Genomic DNA, 21,963 nt, shown 5'->3' with positions numbered 1-21,963 from the left:
GGCCGCCAGGCTCTGCTACAAATGAATCTTATTTTAAATAATACAGAAATAACGATGTAAAGTTTGATATTGCATTCTTAAGATTATTTTATAATATCACTAATGTTGAAGGTTAAAAAAAGGTTATATGTAAACCATGGTTTTAAAAATCAAATAACCCTGTCTAACATCAAGGCTTATAACGTAGGAAGTAGTTGTCATCACATGCTTACTAAATATTCAGCAGCTTTGGTAAGACAAGTCCAACAAGGCCCTGACTGAATATTTATGGAGGATATGCAGAGTGTCTGAAAGAAAAGTGCTCAGACTTTTGTTTTGGCCACCACTGATACCACAGGAGAGTTTTTAAAGAACACTGCTAATGACTATTTTCTGAGGCTCCACTAAACACCAGAGGTGTTCTGGATTAGTATGTAGAGGAGGCAACAGTGTTACTGCCTGGATCAAAGAGCTCCATGTCCTGAAATACCAGGAGCAAACTGCTTTATTCACAGTTTACACTCGACTGGATACAATTTCTCTTCATTCAGTCAATGAAGTATTGAAAATTATCAAATGCAACAAAGTTACTGTCAGAATTTGCCCTCTGTTCAGTGTGCTTTGAAAAAAATATAGACAACTTGTAGACTAGTTTTTCTCCAGGATGGATACACTGACTGTCTTTTGGAAACAGATAATTTCCCTCGTTTTTGAAATGAAAATGACACAAAATATTTCTTTTAATATCCATTATTATATCCACAATTTCAAATGATAAATCTTTGTGAAATTGCTTAAAAAATGAAATAATCAGTACTTCGTTTTTATGGTAGTGTATACAGGATTTAAACTAAGAACTGTGGAGAAAATTGCTCAAATTATGAGTATGATTCCTGCTCAATCCATGATGATGTCATTTACTCAATCCAATAAGTCATTGATCACCATAATTAGATTTACACACCTATATTTAAGTGTGTCATGGTGATGACAGACACAAGATACTTTCTAGGACCAAATACAATGAGAAAATAAATCTGTTTCCTATTTTTTCCAAGTTAAAATATTTGTAAGTGATATGGAAACCCAAGTATAGTCTTTAGAATCACAGAAAACACTGTTTGGGGGGAACTTTCTCAATTGATTTTTTTCATCAAAGTTTAGCTATTTGTCTAAATTTTATGTTATTTTGGTTGATCTTTAGACTGGAAAACATAAATCATAAATCAACACAGATGGGCACTTAACCTATAGCTAACTATTTACCACTGAAATTACAGAGAGCTTGGTGAAATAGTAGAAATAGTATTGTTCCTGTCATTAACGTAATATTAGTGAAAATACTACCTATTAGTGTTTGAATTGTCATCCAAAATTTTTGGTTTTATTATGTCACTTTTATTTCTGTTGACCCTATTCCCCTCTTGATCACCATCCTCCTACCCCTCCCCATGTACACTTACATCACTTTCCATAGTGGGCAAAGATTAAAAAAGCCTCAATAAAATACTTGCAAACCTAACTCAAGAGCATATGTAGAAGATCACACACCATGGCCAAATTAGTTTCATCTCAGGGATGCAAGGTTGGTTGGATACATGCAAATGAGTAATTGCAATGGACCATGTGAATAAGGCTAAGGATAGAAAGTATGCGGTTATCTCAATAGATACAGAAGATGCAGTTGATAAAGGTCAATATACCTTCATGATAAAGAGTGTTGAAGACAATAGGAATAGAGAGACTACACCTCAAAATAATAAAGCCCATATACAACAAAATGATAATATTTTACTAAGTGGAAAAAAGAACATCCATTACAAATCTAAAAATAATAATTTTAAATGTATGTTTCCATTTTGTAACTTTATATCACGACAATCCCCCAAATTTGTGAAAACACAGTTATGTTGAGTAATTTATAAATGTTTTATAGACAAAACATTTTAGAAATATTTACCTTTGATGAATATGATAAAAAATGCTAGATAAACTACTTGAACTTGGAGGCACAGAAAAGCAAGATCATTTGCAAGGGAAATATCATGGGATTTCATAACAAAAGTGAAATAAGAAAGAAATCAGGATGCTCAGGCAACTGTATAATCAGAGATCTGCTTACAAGGACAGATGTGACAGACAAAAAGTTATCCTGGGGGAAACACATAAATGAGAAATAAGAATGACTAAGAAATAAGGGACTGAGATAACAAGACAATTCAGTATTTATATTTTTCCTAATGCTGAGGACTGAACCCAGTGTCTTGTGCTTGTTAGGTAAACACTTGACCACATAGCTATAGCCTTAGTCTTTGAATGCTTGATTCATTAATCCAATTAATAATATTCACATAAAGGTTAAGAGAATGGTTGATATACATGTGAGCTAAGCCTAGAATCTAGATTTATCTCAATTATAACTAGGCTTTCGGTCCTCACTAATGGCTCCTGACTGGGATTTAATGGTGACATACTATTAAAGGAAGTGTAGCTGGATGGTGGTGGTGCATGCCTTTAATCCCAGCAGAACCAGGCAGATCTCTGTGGGTTTGAGGCCAGCCTGGTCCACAAAGCGAGTTCCAGGAAAGGCTCAAAGCTATGCAGAGAAACCCTGTCTCGAAAAATCAAAAAAAAAAAAAAAAAAAAAAGAGTTACCCATAAGAGTCTCTGTTAAAACAAATGGCTAGGGAATACCTTTCTAGAGTATCAATTATACAGTTGAATCTGAATGTCTAATGCTCAAATGAACTTTCTTAGAAGAATGAATGAAATTAGTTGTCCGTATGACATACACACCCTGTAATCAATGAGTTTCCTTAGGGAAAAGTTTGAGATTACAAAAAGAAAAGAGCCTTCAAAAAACACTTAATAAGCGGGGAGTTAAAGAGGAGAGGAAGAGATCTTGATTGAACTTACAATAAAACAAACTACGAAAACCTGTCTCGTAATAATTTTTAATATTTGAAAGCTAGAGAAAACCAAGGAAAGACAATTAGTAAGGTAAGAAGAATGTCCTGCAGGGTATAATGCAATAGAATTCAACCGAAAGGAATCAAATACAGAGGGTGATTTCACTCTGTTGAGAAGTCAAGATAAACAAAATGGATGGGATAAACAAAATTCCAGATGGGTTTCCACGCACAGAGGCATTCTTCAGATTCTCTAGCTGGTGGAGTCCATAATGCAAAGCAGTGAGTATGGCTCACTAGGAAGAAACAGGAGGAATAAATCCAAGTTTAGAACAGGTTCTACCAGAAGAGGTCCACAGAATCTCAATGTAGGTAGGCCAAAATGAGTCTGTATTGGCACCCTAGACTCTCTGGAGTCTCGCACAAAGAGTGATAGGAGGGGAGGACCGACCAGTTAAGATCTCACCTTTCTTCACACAATACCCATCACTTTTATTCTGGGTGGATAAATCCTAAATCCAGACAAGGTATCCTTAGCATGTTTTCTTCTCTTTGGCTTTTTGCTGCACAGTGTGCTCTCGACCTGTAAGCTGGTTGTGTCATAGAGGGGAGTGTGTGTAGAGGATGGTGTGGGCAGATATCAGTACACCATGAAGTGTACTAATGTTGGAATACAGAAGTAAGAGGAAAGCAGTCAATTTACTTTGTGGGACAGTAGAATGATATGTAATTTAAAAGCAAATTTTGTTGTCATGTGTTTTATGATGTCACCAATAAAGTGTTTAATTTTCTTCTGATGAAAACATGTATAATCATATTTTATTTTTTAAAATAGTTTTTAAATTTGAGACTGAGTGGGTTTCATTTATATATTTAGGAATATGTTTATATACTGTGTTTAATTTTTTTTTTACACTGGGGTATTTTTATTTTTCCCGAGTTGTAGTTGGAGAGTGAGTTACTTAATAAATATTTTTTTTAAAAATTCATTAAAATATAATTATAGAGCTCTCCCTTCCTTCCCCCTCCCATTTCTTTTTTTTTTTTTTATCTCATCTGTATTTACCTTTTAAAGTAGAATATGACCAAGCACTATATTTCCATTCAGACTTGAAGGGTTACAAGACCTAGGGAAGCGTAGGGTTTTGTTCTCGGTACTTTGGAAAACAAGCCACATGGGGAATTCTTCTGTTTTAGCTTTTGTTCTTCTAAGACTACAACATGCAGAATGACTACAGGGGATGAAAAATTTTAAGATGAAACTTAAGCCATCTTAATTTTTTTCCTTTTAAACATGAAGCTAAATCTCAGAATACTCCCAAGTGACAAATTATTTGGTCTACTAAGGAATCCAGCTTCTGTACAGCTAAACACTTCAGACCACAAAGTTAATAGGTTACATTACGTCTTACAATTGTTGTTCTACCAACCTGTTGAATTAAACCTATAGTATCACAGTATCACAAGTAGAAAGAAATTTTATCTTCCCCTTAGTTTACATGCCACACAGATGTTTTAAACGTTAACAAAAATAAACAAAAATCCTGGAAAATATATTATCAGAGAAGGAATGAGGTAAGCATCAAAATTCTGGTGAAGTTTAGTCTACTTCTTCCATGTGCTGTAGCTGGAGGGCTTCTCTCCAGGTTCCCCAAGCCCCGCAGTCCCACAATCCACTTATAAAATAATCACTCAGACGCTTATATCACTTATAAACTGTATGGCCGTGGCAGGCTTCTTGCTAACTGTTTCTTTTATCTTAAATTAACCCATTTTTATAAATCTATACCTTGCCACGTGGCTGGTGCTTACCGGCGTCTCTACATGCTCTTCTCCTGGCGGTGGCTGCAGTGTCTCTCCTTCAGCCTTCTGCTCCCAGAATTCTCCTCTCTCCTTGTCCCACCTACCTCCTGCCTGGTCATTGGCCATCAGTGTTTTATTTATATAGAACAATATCCACAGCACTTCCCCTTTTTTCTTTTTTTTTAAAAAGGAAGGTTTTAACTTTAACATGGTAAAATTACATATAACAAAACAATTACCAAGCAAGAATTATAGTTACAATATTAAAGAAGATGTCTATCTATCTTATATTTGTGAATTTAAGGTTTTATATCTAACTTATCTTTTATCATAACTGAGGAAATTACAACTATCTAGTTTTCAACCACATCAAAGACCTGAGAAGGAACATAATGGTACCTGAGAAATGGTAGGTGGATGCAAGCAACTTTCGGGAATCTTGCAAGAGTAGACCAAGACAGCTGGCAGCCTGGACAGTCACCTAATGTTTTCAGCATTGTTGGTGCATTCAAATTGGCTACAGGCTAGAGTATCTGACAGACCACTTTTAGAAGCAGGAATTTTAAGAGACCATCTTACCCTGTCTTGGCAGAGTACAGTGGTCGCTTTCCTTGTGTCCCGCTTGTCCAGAAAGGAGAGCATTGCATTTGTACTGTCAGCCATCAAGGCAAGGGCAGTTCTTTGCCCAGTAGGCCATTTTGTGCCAAAAGACAAACTTCCAAATGGAAATGTCTTAGAAGCCCAACATTCTCTCGGGATCAATTGGTGCAGCCAGGAGCAATTGTGTCTCATGTCAACAGAATTCTAAGTTATTTAAATGCCATATTCTCTAGGTCTATGAAGTGTTTGAAGATTACCTATCTATCTGAAATATATCTATGTATACCTAGAAGACTTAACTAACATGGCTACAGATATGATTATCATAGATGACTAATTATTAATCTATTTTTAAATTATCCATTACAATTTTAAATGAGTTATACAAACACAATACCTCAAACAAGAATAGAAATATATATATATATACAGTATAGCAAAACCAACCCCAAGCTTGTATCAATGAACTAAAATTTATATCAATGTAAAACATTTTAAACATAAACTAAAATCTATACCAATGTAAAACATTTTAAACAAGTTGTTCTTTAAAAGTAGGTTCATTAATCTACCCTTTTATCTTATCATCTCCATATCCTCCTATATATCTATATTATATCCCCTTTTCTTTTTTAGAAAGAGATCACATTTATAATCAACCTGTTTTAAATAAAAATATTGGTTTCTCTCTGTCCCACACCAGAGGGCTCTTCTGATTTGGGACACAAGAATCTCTTAACCATTTTTTTTTAAAGCAATATGTCTGGGTTTAGAGGGGGAGTGAGCCAATTCCACCTCTAAAGCCAGCTTGGTATATTTGGGAATTTGGGCGTAGCATCTCTTACTACTTCCTGCTGGAGGGGGCGCTGTATCTTATGGGGATGCAAAGAAAATTTTAGACCTATGGGGTAGTCCTTGAGGCTGTATTGTTTGAACCAGTTGCTTGAAACCGCTCTGGATGTTGGATCATCTGGGCTATGGTGTCATCGGAGACCTTTCAGGGGGTCTTGGCTGGTGAAACCTGATGTATCTTAATCTGGAACAAGTCCACAGCCTCTGGCTTTCTGTGGAAACAAAAGCAGAACCTCTTTTCCAAAGTAACATATCCTTATATCCAAATTTTGAAGTCAAGGTATCTTTAAAATATACATTTTGGCATAACTCAACAGCTTTTGTAATCAAATGTTTTTCTTTAATTATGAATATCAAAGAGAACATAATCCAGATTCTCTGTGTGGTAGCCATCTTTATGTGGCTTATGTTTTATATTACCTTGAGCCTTGAGCCTATTTGCTTTAAACTGTACCATTGTAAGCCTGAAACGGAGCTGTGGCTGCTGGCTTCGCTCACTTCAGCTTCCCAACATGGCAGTGGTACGTTTTCTGCCAGCTCTGGAGTCATCAAGTCTCAGAAATAGTGGGTCTAAGCTTTTATCAAAGCAGCGTGTAGCCCAGAAACCTCTTTTTTTTTTTTTTTTTTTTTTTTTAAATACTAGTAAAGACTAAATCTACCACACAGCTTAATTTGCCGCTGGCAGATGCCTCATTTCCGCCATACTGCCGTCAAACGCACCCGCCAGGAACCCGCCAGTGTCTAAACTTGTGTTTTGCCGCATCTAGCTGCCGTATGAGACAAGAAGCAGGAACCTGGTTTTGGCTCTGTTTAGAATTGGTTATTAAATATTCTCAGGTTTAAGGTGGAAACTCGTGCCGTTGGGCGCCATTTGTAGCTGGAGGGCTTCTCTCCAGGTTCCCCAAGCCCCGCAGTCCACAATCCACTTATAAAATAATCACTCAGACGCTTATATCACTTATAAACTGTATGGCCGTGGCAGGCTTCTTGCTAACTGTTCTTTTATCTTAAATTAACCCATTTTTATAAATCTATACCTTGCCACGTGGCTGGTGGCTTACCGGCGTCTCTACATGCTCTTCTCCTGGCGGTGGCTGCAGTGTCTCTCCTTCAGCCTTCCGCCTCCCAGAATTCTCCTCTCTCCTTGTCCCACCTACCTCCTGCCTGGTCATTGGCCATCAGTGTTTTATTTATATAGAACAATATCCACAGCAATGCGCGATGTGTCGTCATCTCCTTCCAGGGGTGGCATCTCTTCAGTTACAGCAGCACTGGTATCATCCACAGTAGGATCATCTTCATCAATACCTAGACCAAGCTTGATCATCCTGTAGATCCTGTTAGCATGTGTCTGGGGATCTTCCAGACTAAAGCCAGAAGACAGGAGTGCAGTTTCATACAGCAAGATGACCAGATCCTTCACAGACTTGTCATTCTTGTCAGCCTCCGCCTTTTGCCGTAGGGTTTCAATAATGGAGTGATCAGGGTTTATCTCCAGGTGCTTCTTTGCTGCCATGTAACCCATTGTTGAGTTGTCTCTGAGGGCTTGAGCTTTCATGATTCTCTCCATGTTTGCTGTCCACCCGTATGTGCTCGTGACAATACAGCATGGGGATGTCACCAGTCGGTTTGATACAACCACCTTTTCAACCTTTTTCTCCAAAATATCTTTCATAATTTTGCAGAGGTTTTCAAATTTTGTCTTTTTCTCTTCCTGTTTCTTTTTTTCCTCTTCATCTTCTGGGAGTTCCAGTCCTTCTTTGGTAACTGACACCAAGGTCTTACCCTCAATTCCTTCAGCTGTTGCACACAATACTCATCAATGGGCTCAATCATATAGATTACTTCTAAGCCATGCTTTCGGAGACGTTCCACAAAGGCCGAGTTAGCAACTTGGTCCTTGGTCTCACCTGTGATAAAGTAGATGTGCTTCTGGTTTTCCTTCATTCTGGTGCAATAGTCCTTGAGAGAAACCATCTCATCTCCAGAAGCAGATGTGTAGTACCGCAACAGCTCTGAAAGCTTCTTCCGATTTTGGGAGTCTTCATGAATTCCAAGCTTTATATTTTTTGAGAACTGCTCATAAAACTTTTTGTAGTTTTCTTTATCTTCTGCCAGTTCAGTAAATAGTTCTAAACATTTCTTGACCAAATTCTTTCTGATAACTTTCAAAATTTTGCTTTGCTGCAACATTTCATGGAAATATTTAGAGGAAGATCCTCAGAATCCACCACTCCTCTAATGAAATTCAGATACTCAGGGATTAACTCCTCACAGTTATCCATGATGAAAACTCTGCGCACATACAACTTGATGTTGTTCTTTTCTTTCTGTTTTCAAACAGATCAAAAGGAGCACGTCTTGGGACAAAAAGAAGGGCCCGGAACTCCAATTGTCCTTCAACAGAAAAATGCTTCACTGCCAAATGTTCTTCCCAATCGTTGGTTAAGCTCTTGTAAAATTCTCCATATTCTTCATTAGTAATGTCATCAGGATTTCTGGTCCAAATAGGCTTTGTTTTGTTGAGTTCTTCTTGATCAATGTACTTTTCTCTTATCTTCTTCTTCTTGTCACCATCTTTCTTTTCTTCTTCTTCATCAAAACCAACATCTTCTATTTCAGGCTTGTCCTCCGACTCCTTTTCTTCTTTTTCTTTCTCTTCCTCTTTATCTTCTTTTTCTTCAGCTTCATCATCACTGACTTCCTTATCACGTTCCTTCTCCACGAAGAGAGTGATGGGATAGCCAATAAACTGAGAATGTTTCTTTACAATCTCCTTTCTTCTCCGTTCCTCCAAATACTCGGTTTGGTCTTCTTTCAGGTGCAAGATAACCTTTGTTCCACGGCCCATTGGTTCACCTGTGTCAGTCCTCACTGTGAATGAGCCCCCTGCTGAGGATTCCCAGGCATACTGCTCATCATCATTATGTTTGGTGATCACAGTCACTTTCTCAGCAACCAAATATGCAGAGTAAAAACCAACACCAAACTGGCCAATCATAGAGATATCTGCACCAGCCTGCAAAGCCTCCATAAAGGCTTTGGTACCAGACTTGGCAATAGTACAAGGTTATTGACCAGGTCAGCCTTGGTCATTCCAATTCCTGTATCCACAATAGTAAGGGTTCGATCTTGTTTGTTGGGAATAAGATTAATGTGCAGCTCCTTCCCAGAGTCTAGTTTACTAGGGTCCGTCAGACTCTCGTATCTGATCTTGTCCAGAGCATCTGATGAATTTGAAATCAGCTCCCTCAGAAAGATCTCTTTGTTTGAATAGAAAGTATTGATGATCAAGGACATCAACTGGGCGATTTCTGCCTGAAAGGCGAAAGTCTCGACCTCCTCCTCCTCCATGGGTTGGTCTTGGGTCTGGGTTTCCTCAGGCATCTTTGCGGAGTGACCACGCACGGGACGTGACCGGCTGCACCACCACACTGAAGCAACTCCCCCTCCCATTTCTAACCCCACCTCCATTCTATAATTCTTTAAGATAATAAACTGCCATACCAAGCTCAAATGTTATAAAAATACTGATTTTTAGAAAAAAATTACTGAAAGCCTAGTTCCGATTTCTGCAAAAACAGCTTAGTTGAACAAAAACATTCTTGTTCACTGCTTTGCTAGATTGGTAAACAAGGACTTACTTAATATTAGGGTAGCAGTGAAGGCTCCCATAGAAGCCAAGCAAGTACTCGAATAGTTGGACGCATAGAGGGTGGAGAGGTGTATGGACAGACAGGTAGATGAGACAGGGTTACTTGGAATTGTTTTGTGCACATTTGGAGACTAGAAATTCCACAATCAAAATGACAGCAGAGTCTGTCTGGTGAAGTTTTACTTCCTGCCTTGGTAAAAAGGCTCTCTTGTGTCCATCTTATAGGATACTCATTGCCCTCATAAAGGCAGAATCCTTTTGACCCAATGACCCCCTGAGGGTTTTCTTTTGAGGGGTTAAGATCAGCAAGGTGTGAATTTTCAGCAATTACTTACACCTGCACAAGTCTGGGCACTCCAACTTCTCCTCATGGAGTAGGAGGAGGTCCCCATGAGGCTCCATCCCTCCCTGAGGAGGTAGTGACTGCTAATGGTTGCTGGAGGAGGGAGTATCATTTTCTCTAATGGTGTAGCCACCGGGAAAGTAGCGAGGAAGAAGTGGTCCAGATGGGGAGGAAGTGGGATATCAGAGGATAATGGGAGGCAGGCGAGTATAATGACAGTTCACTGCATGTGTGTATGAAGCTGTCAAAAATACCCATGTGAATTTTAGAGAGCCACATGCATTCACATGTATCACGGGTCCTGGTGTATAACCTCCTGCACTATGGGGTTTACAGCTTATTATGTTATTTTATCCAAGCCTTCAGCAATTATTTTTGACATGGTGGATTTGATACATGGATTTTAATGCATTCATGATTAAGGCTGAGCCACCAATAATGCACCGGTGTCACATTAAGGAAAGAAATAAAAGCACCCGCCCTTGGAGGCATTTAACCAAGAGCAAGTCCAGATTTGAATCTTTCACTTCAATTCCGTGTGTCTTCTGTCCTCTGTCTCTTAAATGAGTCTGAATTTATGTCTGCTTGAAGGCTGTCTTGTGAATGTTTGTCCCTGTGTCTGCCTGTTGCATGAGATGTGTGTATCTCTCTGTGTGAGTGGTATGTTTGTGTGTGTGTGTGTGTGTGTGTTTGTATTTGTGTGTCTGTTTTGCATCTGTCTGTTGTATCTATGTGTGTATGTATCTCCCCAACAAAAAGGGCTTTGTTTTCAACAACACAGAAAGTATCACATGGGGAAGGGATGGGATACTTTATAAAAATCTTTAACAGAGTTTTTACAAGGGATTGAGTCACTGGCTCCAACTGATCTCAACTGACCCAGATAACAAACATCATTGTTTATCAGCCAATATCCATAATGGATGCTTCCAAATTTTTTGGTGGATTTTAGGAAGTTGCTTTCAACTTCTGTGTTTTCTGCTTTCAGCAAATGATTCCATATGCATTATCTGGGTCAGGGGCTTAACTTAAGACCGCAGCTATGCGTTAGCTTAAGTTGATTACATGAGAAATCCAAAGCGAGAATGGTTGACTGTTACACTGTCCTCTTAAAGACAGGTTAAACAAACAGTTTGAGTACACAGTAGTCTAGCAGTCTTAAGTGATCTTAAGGTATATTATTAACTCTTGTTCTGAGGTCCAGGAAAAGTTTCAGGCTCCTAGAATATAAAAGATACGTTCATTTATGACCACAATTGCATTGTATGATGTACTTTCTAAGAAAATGAATATAACAAATAAGTGTTTTGGTTTCAAAGCAGAAATCATATTTGGTTACATTTGCATAGAAAAGGTATTTTTGAACAATGTATTCATTTTCTCCCTTAACTAAATGTTCTAATTTCCACATTGGGCTCTGTGCAAGAAACAAGGGATGATGTCCAGCTCTAGCCTTAGGTTGTTTATATTTCTACCAGGAAGACACATTAGACAAATATGCCATGTGATAAATGTTGAAAATTGACATACAAGAAGAAAGAAAAGTGAAATAATTGATTAAAAGTTCATAAACTAGAGTCATAAAAAGTGATGCATGGGAGGATAAAGCAGCTGTGGCCATAGCTCACTTGGTCTGGGGAGGGTGCTGCTGAATGTACCTTGGAGACCGAGCATGGGGATGCTCATATTGACTTCTGCTACCAGGTACCTGCTTGTGTAATCACTTCATCATCACAGCCTGGGCCAAGACCAGTGATACAGCTCAGGCCAGGTCTCCTGCCCTCTTTTGGGCTTTGTTGAAAGGTGGCTGCTGTCCCTTGCCATTTCTTGTGAAAGTGTGGTTCTCGTATCTACCAATATTTGGTTTCCCTCAAAACTGGGGCTGACAGATAAAGTGCAGTGCAATCAGTCATACTTGAATTTCAGATTAATAAAATAGATGTTCTGTGTAAGTATGCTCACATTTAACTGGGTCTCCTGTATTTATCTTTGTTAAATCTGACAAACCTTCTTCAAATAGGAAAGTCATTTTGACAGTAGGCATCTCAAAATAACACATTCTCATTTAAACCAGTTAAATATGAAGATTTTAACAAGACCAGTGCACATGCCAGTAACATTATTATCCTGTGTATTAGTGTTCTAATAGGGGTATGGATAGAGACCCACAGGAGAACATCTGTGATAGCAATTTGATTTTCTAAACAAAAGCAGGATAAATATATTTTTTAAAAAAACTGAAGAGTATTGGTGAGTTTGGAGCTAAGTTTTGAAAAGAGTAGAGGTTGGTAAGTAAGAAGATGGAATTTATTAAAAGAATAATGTGAAACAAGGCATAGAGGCATGAAATGACTGACAGGAATTGGGTACGGTTTGCACAAAGCAACTATTTGTGTATGAAATGGAGAGCATGGAGTGAGACCGAACAATTCTATGTAGTAGGATAAACAGGGATCTTTCAGATGTTTTTGAATCAGAGCGATGTTTTGAAAGCGTTCCTTTGCTACAAGGCTGCTGTTGATGGACTTAATCCTAGCTGTATATGTAGTTAAGGCATCTTGATTCCCCAAGAGAAGAAACAATTACCTTAAGTCCAGAAGTTAAGTTAACTGCGTGCATGATGTGGATATATACTCAGAAGGAAAGTCCTGACTTGTTTGGCAGATTGGCTGTTAATTTTTTAAGGAAACTTCAAGCCATTTTTGTAATGTCTATTCTAATGTTCATTCTCATCAACGTGTGTACGCATGCTCATTACATCACATTCTTTCCAATATTTGTCCTTCCCAGCATTTATCCCTCTCTCACACTTTTCATTTTATTTTCTATAATGAAAGGTATCTAATAGGTGCCGAACAAAATCTTGTTGGTTTTTAATTTTTTCTTACATTTTTATTTATTTATTTTGTGTACATGGGAAGGCCTGAAGACAGCCTGCTGAACTCAGTGTTCTCCTTCAACCATGTGAGTCTTGGGGATTGAACCTTGGCAGCAGTCATCTTTACTAGCTCAGCCATTTGAGTAGCCTCTCTTTGGGCTTTTAATATGTGTTTTCCTGATGTGTAGAAGCCAAGAACCCTTTTAAAGGCTATTTCCATTGTATGATTTCTTCAGAAAAATGTCTACTGACATTGATGGATCATTTTCAAAGTAGGTTATCTGTTTTCTTGCTGCTTCATTATTGGCTCCTTAGGTATTTTGAAGTTTTAGCTCTAAATCATAGGAAACCCAAGTATTTCCTCTCAATGTGTATGTTCACTTTCATTTGAATGTATGCTTTGATGGCTGTACAGAACCTTTCAACTGGGTGTTCCACTTGCTCAGTGTTGCTTTGGTTGTGTTTGGGGGCAAAGATAAATGAACACGAGGTTTTTACCTCTGCTTCTGTCTAGGAGTTTGACAATCTCAGGACTTATATTTAAGTTTGATGGCCATTGTGAATTAACCTTTGTTTCTGGTAGAATTCAAAGGATTCCTTGAATGAAAAGAAAGAAAGAAAGAAAGAAAGAAAGAAAGGAAGGAAGGAAGGAAGGAAGGAAGGAAGGAAGGAAGGAAGGAAGGAAGGAAGAAATATAAAGGGAAGGACATGATTGCTTCAGGGTATGGTGGAGGAGGTTTTTTTCGAAGATACCAGGGAGAGGATAGCCAGAGTCAGAGACATCTGGGAGAATCCAGAATGCATATGACCAGACTGAGATGTGCCATGTGTGTGTAGTGGGGAGGTGGAGAGAGGAGAGAAGGGAATCAGTGTCAGCAACCAAGGGGACCAAAGGTACAAAGAAGATGAGTAACCAAAATGGTTGGATTATACAGGGAAGGGCAGCCCAGCCCCCAGGCTGGAGAGTTTAGGGTAGAGGGTGGGTATGCCAGCCAGAGGGTCCTATAACAGGTAGGGACTGAGGGATGCAGGGAGAACCTGGCAGCCAAGTTTGCTATGATATGTTAAATAGGCACCTTAGCCATTTGTCCTAGGCTTGAAACCTAACATCACCTAAGAGACTTTTCAAAACTGTGAATGAGAACTGAAGTTTATTACATGCTTTGGATGCTTATATTGAGATGAGTATGTGGGTTTTTTTTTTTTCACTCTTAATGTATGATTGAAAGTAATGCATCTATGGATTTCTTAATGCTGAATTATCCTTAAATCCTTAGACTACACCATGGATTTGATTTGGTACCAGGTGTTTCATTTTTTTATCTATCATCAGTGAAATGAGCATGTCACCCTTCTTGTAAGACTTTTGTCTGGTTGTATAATGAGGGTATTTTTGCCTTTATAGACAGTTTGAAGTTTTATGTTACTTCTATTGATACAATCATGATTTTAGAAAAATTGGTACACATTTCTTATTAAGTTTTCTAGATATGATGTATACATTTCTGGATGGTTCTTCAGAGAATTAAGCATTAATAAGTTGTCTTTATCTAAGATATGTCCATTTTAGCTTAGTGTGTCATATCAGTTTAGTTTTTGAGTGGTTTTAGCCTGATAGGCCATTTTTATTGTTTTCTTCCAATATTTGTGTGTCATCATGGTTTTGGTATGTCAGTTAGAAGCAGCATGTGCCTGCTAAACTTTATATTTTTAGCTTTCCAATTTAGTATGTTTATTTTAATTCTCAGTAGGGCTGCATATATTTTAAACTAACTTAACCAATTTGCAGAGTTAGTTTTTTTATCTATTTCTTTTTTAATTTTTATAATTTGAATTTATATTTATACCTCTGTCCTAAAATCAAAATAAGACTTTTATATTTTCTCTTTCAAAAATGTTTCACACTTAAACTGAAGTGAAAGCACTTCATTACAAGGGTCTACATGCGAGCACGCGCACACACACACATGCATACACAAATACATATATACAAATACAAAAACACACAAATTGAACACACATAAATATATACACATAAATACTATATCAAAATAATTTATATTTAAATTATCAGAAGATTTTTCTTTCTCATACTTTCCTTCACGGTTAGTCTTGATCAAAGAATACAACAGCTTAAATTATAATCAGAACCCAGAACCTGCTTTTAGAGTTGATATTTATTTTCTAACGTTTGTCAGTTTTAATTTCTGTAATTTTGATTGATTAAAATTAGTTATAACTGGTCAACTTTTCTTCTCTTGTAAGGAAAGTTATAATTTATAGAAAATTAATCTTTTTTTAGTTAAAACAACATTCATTTTTGTAAAGTTTACTTTCTTTTTTCCTCTAAGTTTGGGGATTTATTATTTTCTTTTGTTAAAAATAGATTCTTCAGAAAGAGATGGCTCAGTGGTTAAGAGCACTCACTGATTGATGTTCCAGAGGACCTAGGTTCAATTCCCAGGCTGTTTAGTGTCTAATCATGCCAGGATTAAAAATAATAGATTCTTCTCTCATAAAAATATATACTGACCATAGTTTTCTCTCCCCCTATTCCTCCCACCTCTCCTACAACTCCCCTCTCCCCCAGATCAACTCCTCCTCCATTTCTCTCCAGAAAGGAGCAGACATCCAAGAGACAACCACCAAATACAACAAAACCAGATACAATAAGATAAGATGAAAACCCTCCTATTGAAGCTGGACAAGGCAACCCAATAGGAGGAAAAGAGTTCCAAGAGCAGGCAAAAGAGTCAGAGACTCACTCACTCCCACTGTTAGGAGTCCCACAAAAACACTAAGCTAACTAACAGCCATAACATAAATGCGGAGAATGTGGCACAGATCCATGTAGGTCCCATGCTTGCTACTTCAGTCTTTTGTGATCCCATGTCATCCCTTCTTAGTTGATTCAGTGGGCCATGCTCTCCTGGTGTCCTCCATCCCCTCTGATTCTGACAATTTTTCTACTTCCTCTTCTAAGGGATCACGGGGAAAGACCTCCAATTTAGAGATTCTTTCCACATAAGTCTGGCTGTACCTGCTTACAGGATCTCTGTACTGCTCCCATCTGCTGCTGGAGGAACCCTTTCTGATATCAACTGGACAAGTCACTGATCTATGATATGAGAACAACAAAATATCACTAGGAATTACCTCATTGATCTTTTTTCCTTTGCAAGTTATTGTTGGTTCTACCCTAGGTCTCTGAGCTACCCAGTTTTCAGTTCCTGGCAATCAAAGCAGTGCTGGGCATGGGCTTCAAGTTAAACCAGACATTGGCTGGTTACTCACACAAGTTCTGTGTCATCATTGTCCTAGCACATCTTGCAGGCAGGATGGATTTTACATTGAAAGTTTTGTGCCTGGGTTGGTGTCCAGTTTTTTCTTTGGTAGCCTGCAAAGTACCTTCCTGTACCAAAGTGACTAGAATTTAGGAGTGACAGCTCCATGTAGGCACCAGCTCAACCTTTGAACATTCAATGTGTCATGTGTGGATGTTGTCCTCAGCAATGAGGGCCCCTATCAGTTTTCAGAAAGCAACCCTCTGTCCTAGCATCAGTCTGGGCTGTTTGGGGATCTCCAAAGGACCCCCTCAGCCAACAACTTGGCTGAATGTAACCCAAGCCCAGCAGTGGAAGCCTTGCCTGGCTACAAAAGATAGCCAGTTAGACTATATCCTCCATTATTAGAAGTCCTCATTAGGATCACCTTCATAGATTCCAGGAAATTTCCACAGCACTAGGTTTCCACACTGCCCCCTAAGGGCACTCTCACAATATTTTATATTATTTGAGGCTATTGTGAAGGGTGTTGTTTCTGTGATTTCTTTCTCAGTACATTTGCCATTTGTATATAAGAGAGCTACTTATTTATTTATTTATTTATTTATTTATTTATTTATTTTTTAGTTAATCATGTATCCAGCCACTTTGCTGAAAGTATTAATCAGCTATTGGAGTTCACTAGTGGAATTTTTAGGGTCATTTACATATACTACCACATCATCTGCAAATACTTTGAGATTTTTATAATTTCCAATTTATATTCCATTTGTCTTCTTCAGCTTATTGTTCTAGCTCAAACTTTAAGTACTATATTGAATAGATGTGGAGAGAGTAGACAACCTTGTCTTGTTCCTGATTTTAGTGAATTGCTTTGAGTTTCTCTCCATTTAAATTGATGTCAGCTCTAGGGTTGTTGTAAATTGACTTTATCATGCTTAGGTATATTCCTTTTATCCGTAATGTCTCTGGGACTTTCATTATGAAGGGGTGTTCCATTTTGTCAAAGGCTTTTTCAGCATCTAATGAGATAATGATGTAGGTTTTTACTTTCAGTTTATTTCTATGGTGGAATATATTTACTGACATTTGTATGTTGATCATGGTGGATGATCATTTTGATGTATTCTTGGATTTGATTTGCAAGTATTTTGCTGAGTATTTTTGCATCTATATTCATAAAGGACATATTTCTGTAATTTTCTCTTTGTTGAGTATTTATGTGGTTTGGGTATTAGGGTAACTGTGGCCCCATAAAATGAATTGGCAATCTTTCTTCTGTTCCTATTTTTTGGAATGGTTTAGGAGTATTGGGGTTAGTTCTTCTTTGAAAGTCTAGTAGAATTTTAGAATGTTACACTAAAACCATCTAGCCCTGGGCTCTCTCTCTCTCACTTTTTGTTGGGAGTCTTTTACTGACTGTTTCTATTTTATTAGGTGTTATACATCTGCTTAAATTATTAATCTGATATCGATTTAACTTTGGTAAGTGGTACCTATGGAGAACATTATGCATTTTGTTTAGATTTTTCAATTTTGTGAAGTACAAGTTTTTAAAATATATCCTTATGATTCTCTGGATTTCCTTGATGTCTGTTGTTATGTCCCCCTTTTTGTTTCTGACTTTGTTATTTTGATATTCTCTCTCAGTTAGTTTGGACAAGGATTTGTCTATCTTGATTTCTCTCAAAGACCCAACTCTTTGTTTCATTGATTCTTTGTTTTGTTCCCTGTTTCTATTTTATTTATTTAAGTCTTCAGTTTGATTATTTCTTACTGTCTACTCTTGGGTGTGTTCACTTCTTTTTGTTCTAGAGCTTTCATGTGTGCTGTTAAGTTGCTAGTATGAGATCTCTCAATTCTCATTTTTTTTTTAATGTAGGCACTTAGTGCAATGAACTTTCTTCTTAGTACAGCTTTCGTTCTGTCCCATTAGTTTGGATAAGTTGTGTATTCACTTTCATTGAATTCTAGAAAGTCTTTATTTATTTCTGCCTTGACCTATTTTTTTTTATTCAGTAGAGCATTGTTAAGTTTCCATGAGTTTGTAAGCTTTATGTTGTTTCTGTTGTTGTCGATATCCAGCTTTAATCTATGGTGGTCTGTTAGAATGTAGGGAGTTATTTCAATTTTCTGTGTCCATTGAGTCTTGTTTTGTATCTGAGTATGTATTTAATTTTGGAGAAAGTTCCCCAAGTGCTGAGAAGAAGGTATAATCTTTTATGTTTGGGTGAAATGTTCTGTAAATATCTGATAGGTTCATTTGGTTTATAACATCTGTTAGCTCCAGTATTTCTCTGTTTAGTTTTTGTCTGGATGACCTGTCTGTTGGTAAGAGTGGAGTACTGAAGTCTCTCACTATTAATGTGTGAGAGCCAATATGTGGTTGAAGCTTTAGTAGGGCTTCTGTTACAATAGTGTGTGCTCTTGCTTTTCTGACATAGATGTTAAGAATTGAAATGTAATCTTGGTGATTTTTTTCATTAATGGGTATGGACTGTCATTCATCATTGCTTTTGACTGAAGTTTTGTTTTGAAGTCTAGTTTGTTAGATATTTAAATTGCTACACCAGCTTGCTTAAGTCCATTTTTTTTGAATATCTTTTTCCAACCTTTATCCTGAGATAATGTCTATCCTTGATGTTCAGATGTGTATCTTGTATGCATCCATTTTGTTTTCTGTTTTCAAATCCATTCTGTTAGTTTGTGTGTTTTTATTGGGGAATTTAGACCATTGATATTTAGAAAGATCAATGACCAATGGTTGTTAATTACTGTTACTTTGTTGCTATTGCTGTTGTTGATGGTGGTGTGTGTTCCTTCTTTGGGTTATGCTGGTACAAGGTTATTTGTTTTCTGTATTTTAATTGGTGTTGTTAACCTCCTTGTGTTAAAATTTTTCTTCTAGCACCTTCCACCAGGGCTGGATTTATAGATAGATTTTTTTTTTTAAATTTGACTTTATCATGGAATATTTTATTTTCTCCATCTTTGGTGATTGACAGTTTTGCTGGGTATAGTAATATGGGCTGTTATCTGTGGTCTCTTGGAGTCTGCTGTACATGTGTCTATGCCTTTTTGGCTTTTAGGGTCTTGTTTGGAAGCCAGGTCTGATTCTAATAGGTCTGCTCTTATATTTTACTTGGTTTTTTTTTTTTTTTTTTTTTTTTTTTTGTCCCTTGCAAAATTTAATATTCTTTCTTTGTTCTATATATTTAGTGTTTTGATTATTTTGTGGCAGGGAGACTTTCTTTTCTGTTCCAATCTATTTGGTGTCCTATATGCTTCTTGCATCTTGAAAGGTATCTCCTTTAGGTTAGGACAACTTTCTTCTGTATAGTTTGGTGCTTGTCCTGGATCTGGCTCTGTGATTTTGTTGAAAGTATTTTTTTTTTATACCTTTCAGCCAGAATTCTTCTTTTGCCTCTATTCCTATTATTCTTAGGTTTGGTGTTTTCATAATGTCACAAATTTCCTGAATGTTTTATATCAGAAAATTTTTAGATTTAACATTTTCTTTGACCAATATTTATCCATTTTTTTTCTATCATATCTTCAACACCTGAATTGTGTCTTCTGTCCCTCATATTCTGTTGGTGAAGCTTGCTCTATAGATCTTGCTTGTATTCCTAGACTTTTCATTTCCAGAATTCCTTCAGTTTGTGTTCACTTTATTGATTCCATTTCTATTTTCATGTCTTGAACAGTTATGTTTCCTTCAACTGTTGTTTTTTCTTGGCTTTATTTAAGGGATTTATTCATTTCCTCTTATTGTTTGTGTTTTCCTGGCTTTCTTTGAGGGACTTATTCATCTCCTCCAATTGTTTGCTTGTGTTTTCCTGGATTTCTTTAAGGGATTAATTCATTTCCTCTTTATGGACCTCTATCATCTTCATATAGTTGGTTTTATGGTTTTTTTTTTCCCTTTCATTGTGCTTCAGCTATGTTTGAATATTCGAGGCCTGGTGTGGTAGGGTACCTGGGCTTTGGTGGAAACACATTTCCCTGGCTGTTACTGATTGTGTTCTTATCCTGGTGTCTGGGTTTGGAGTGATGATATGTCTGGGTACTGATTTCTGGGTTTGTCTTTATTGTGTAGGAGTTTTGTTTCCTGGTTTCTGTTTTCTCTTTGGATTTTCAGAGAGTGTAACAACTATGTGTTGTCTGTTTTACTGGCCTGATGGGCTGGTGTGTTCATCAGGAGTACTTGCTGGTATTGGAGGATGGGGGAACAGAAGACTAGGGAAGAATGGTCTGTAGGATCCACAGAAGGTGTGGTCAGGAAGGAGGAGAGGCTGCAGCTGGTGTTCTGTTGCAAAGTTAGGGTTGATCCTGAGGATTGGTTCTGGGGGTACAGAGAGAGGTGAGGTGAGAAGGTCCATGAACAGCCTACCTTGTCTTTTGGCAGGTGTGGCCTACTAAGTTTACATTTTTATAAGTGATCTTCATCTCTAATTTTGAAGAGATAGGAACTATGTTTTTCTAAATTGGGCTATCACTCTTATCCCACTTAGGTAATTATTGCCAGCTACTCGAAACTGTCAGTCTTGCTTACATGTCTAAAGAGGTAAACGTTGTCTACAAGCCCCTTAACAGATTTAGTAGATATTCCCAAAGCTTTTACAGCCTCATTGGCAAGACTTAGTATTGATATTCATCATTTGGGTAAACTTTGCTTATAATCTGGTTGTGGATCCTGTAGATCCTGATATCAGATTTAGTCTACCTTCTAAGACATTTTCCATCAGACTGAGGCATAGAACTGATATTTTAAACCATGTTGTCTGCTATTTCTTTATACTAAGTAAATCTTACTGTAGTAGATGTGTTGGACCCAAAAGTTGAGGGTCTCAAGTGGGTGCCCCAAGAACCCAGACTCAAGTCCAGTTGATGCAACAGCACGAGGATTTTATTGAAGCTTCTGTACAGAAGGGTTCCTCTGCTCCAAGAGCAAGAGTCACATCTTACTGCAGCCCCATAAGGGCTTATAAAGGAAAAACCCACAAAATCCACAAGATTATAATTCCCATACAATTTCATTTCACAAGATCATTGTCTGATCACAGAGTGATCACAGAGGGGGTACAGTTACATCAACGGTACATTCTTCGTGAAACCTCAAGGGTTACAGTGGTCCTTCCTGGAACACCTGCAACTATCCCAGTCACAGTTGAGCACATCTCTTAACAGAAATCTTGTTATATGGTTGCAGGGGAGATTGAACAATGGCTAAGTCAGGTTGCCCTTGGAACTAGATTTTTAGTTTCTCTTTTCCTGGTACTTGAAGTTTCTCTTTTCCCGAGGCTTGCGGGTGTAAGCCTGAAGGGCTAGGGTATTTCAGATGCAGTTAACTTACAGATATTTGGGTGGTACATTCTTCAGATTCCTTCAGTTAAAAAACTTATTCAGAGGATGTTGGAAGACCTTTCCCAGGTAAGGTAGAATATATTAATAAATGAATTTGGTTATTCCTGTCTTTTTTTTTTTTTTTTTTTTTGTTATTTTGAGACAGGGTTTCTCTGTGTAGTTTGGTGCTTGTCCTGAATTTAGCTCTGTAGACCAGGCTGGCCTCTAATTCACAGAGATCTGCCTGGCTCTGCCTCTGAGTGCTGGGATTAAAGGTGTGGGTCACCCCCCACACCCCCCACACCCTCACCCCC

General features: G+C 37.6%; 1 pseudogene; it reads right to left on the bottom strand.

The window, feature by feature from the left end:
- Positions 1 to 4,461: 4,461 nt before the first annotated feature.
- Positions 4,462 to 9,591, bottom strand: LOC114694760 (annotated as a pseudogene).
- Positions 9,592 to 21,963: the final 12,372 nt, after the last annotated feature.

The sequence above is a fragment of the Peromyscus leucopus genome, chromosome 19 (assembly GCF_004664715.2).
Source record: "Peromyscus leucopus breed LL Stock chromosome 19, UCI_PerLeu_2.1, whole genome shotgun sequence".
Lineage (NCBI taxonomy): Eukaryota > Metazoa > Chordata > Mammalia > Rodentia > Cricetidae > Peromyscus > Peromyscus leucopus.
The sequence above is the reverse complement of the archived record's forward strand: the minus strand, read 5'-3'. Positions and strand labels throughout refer to the sequence as shown.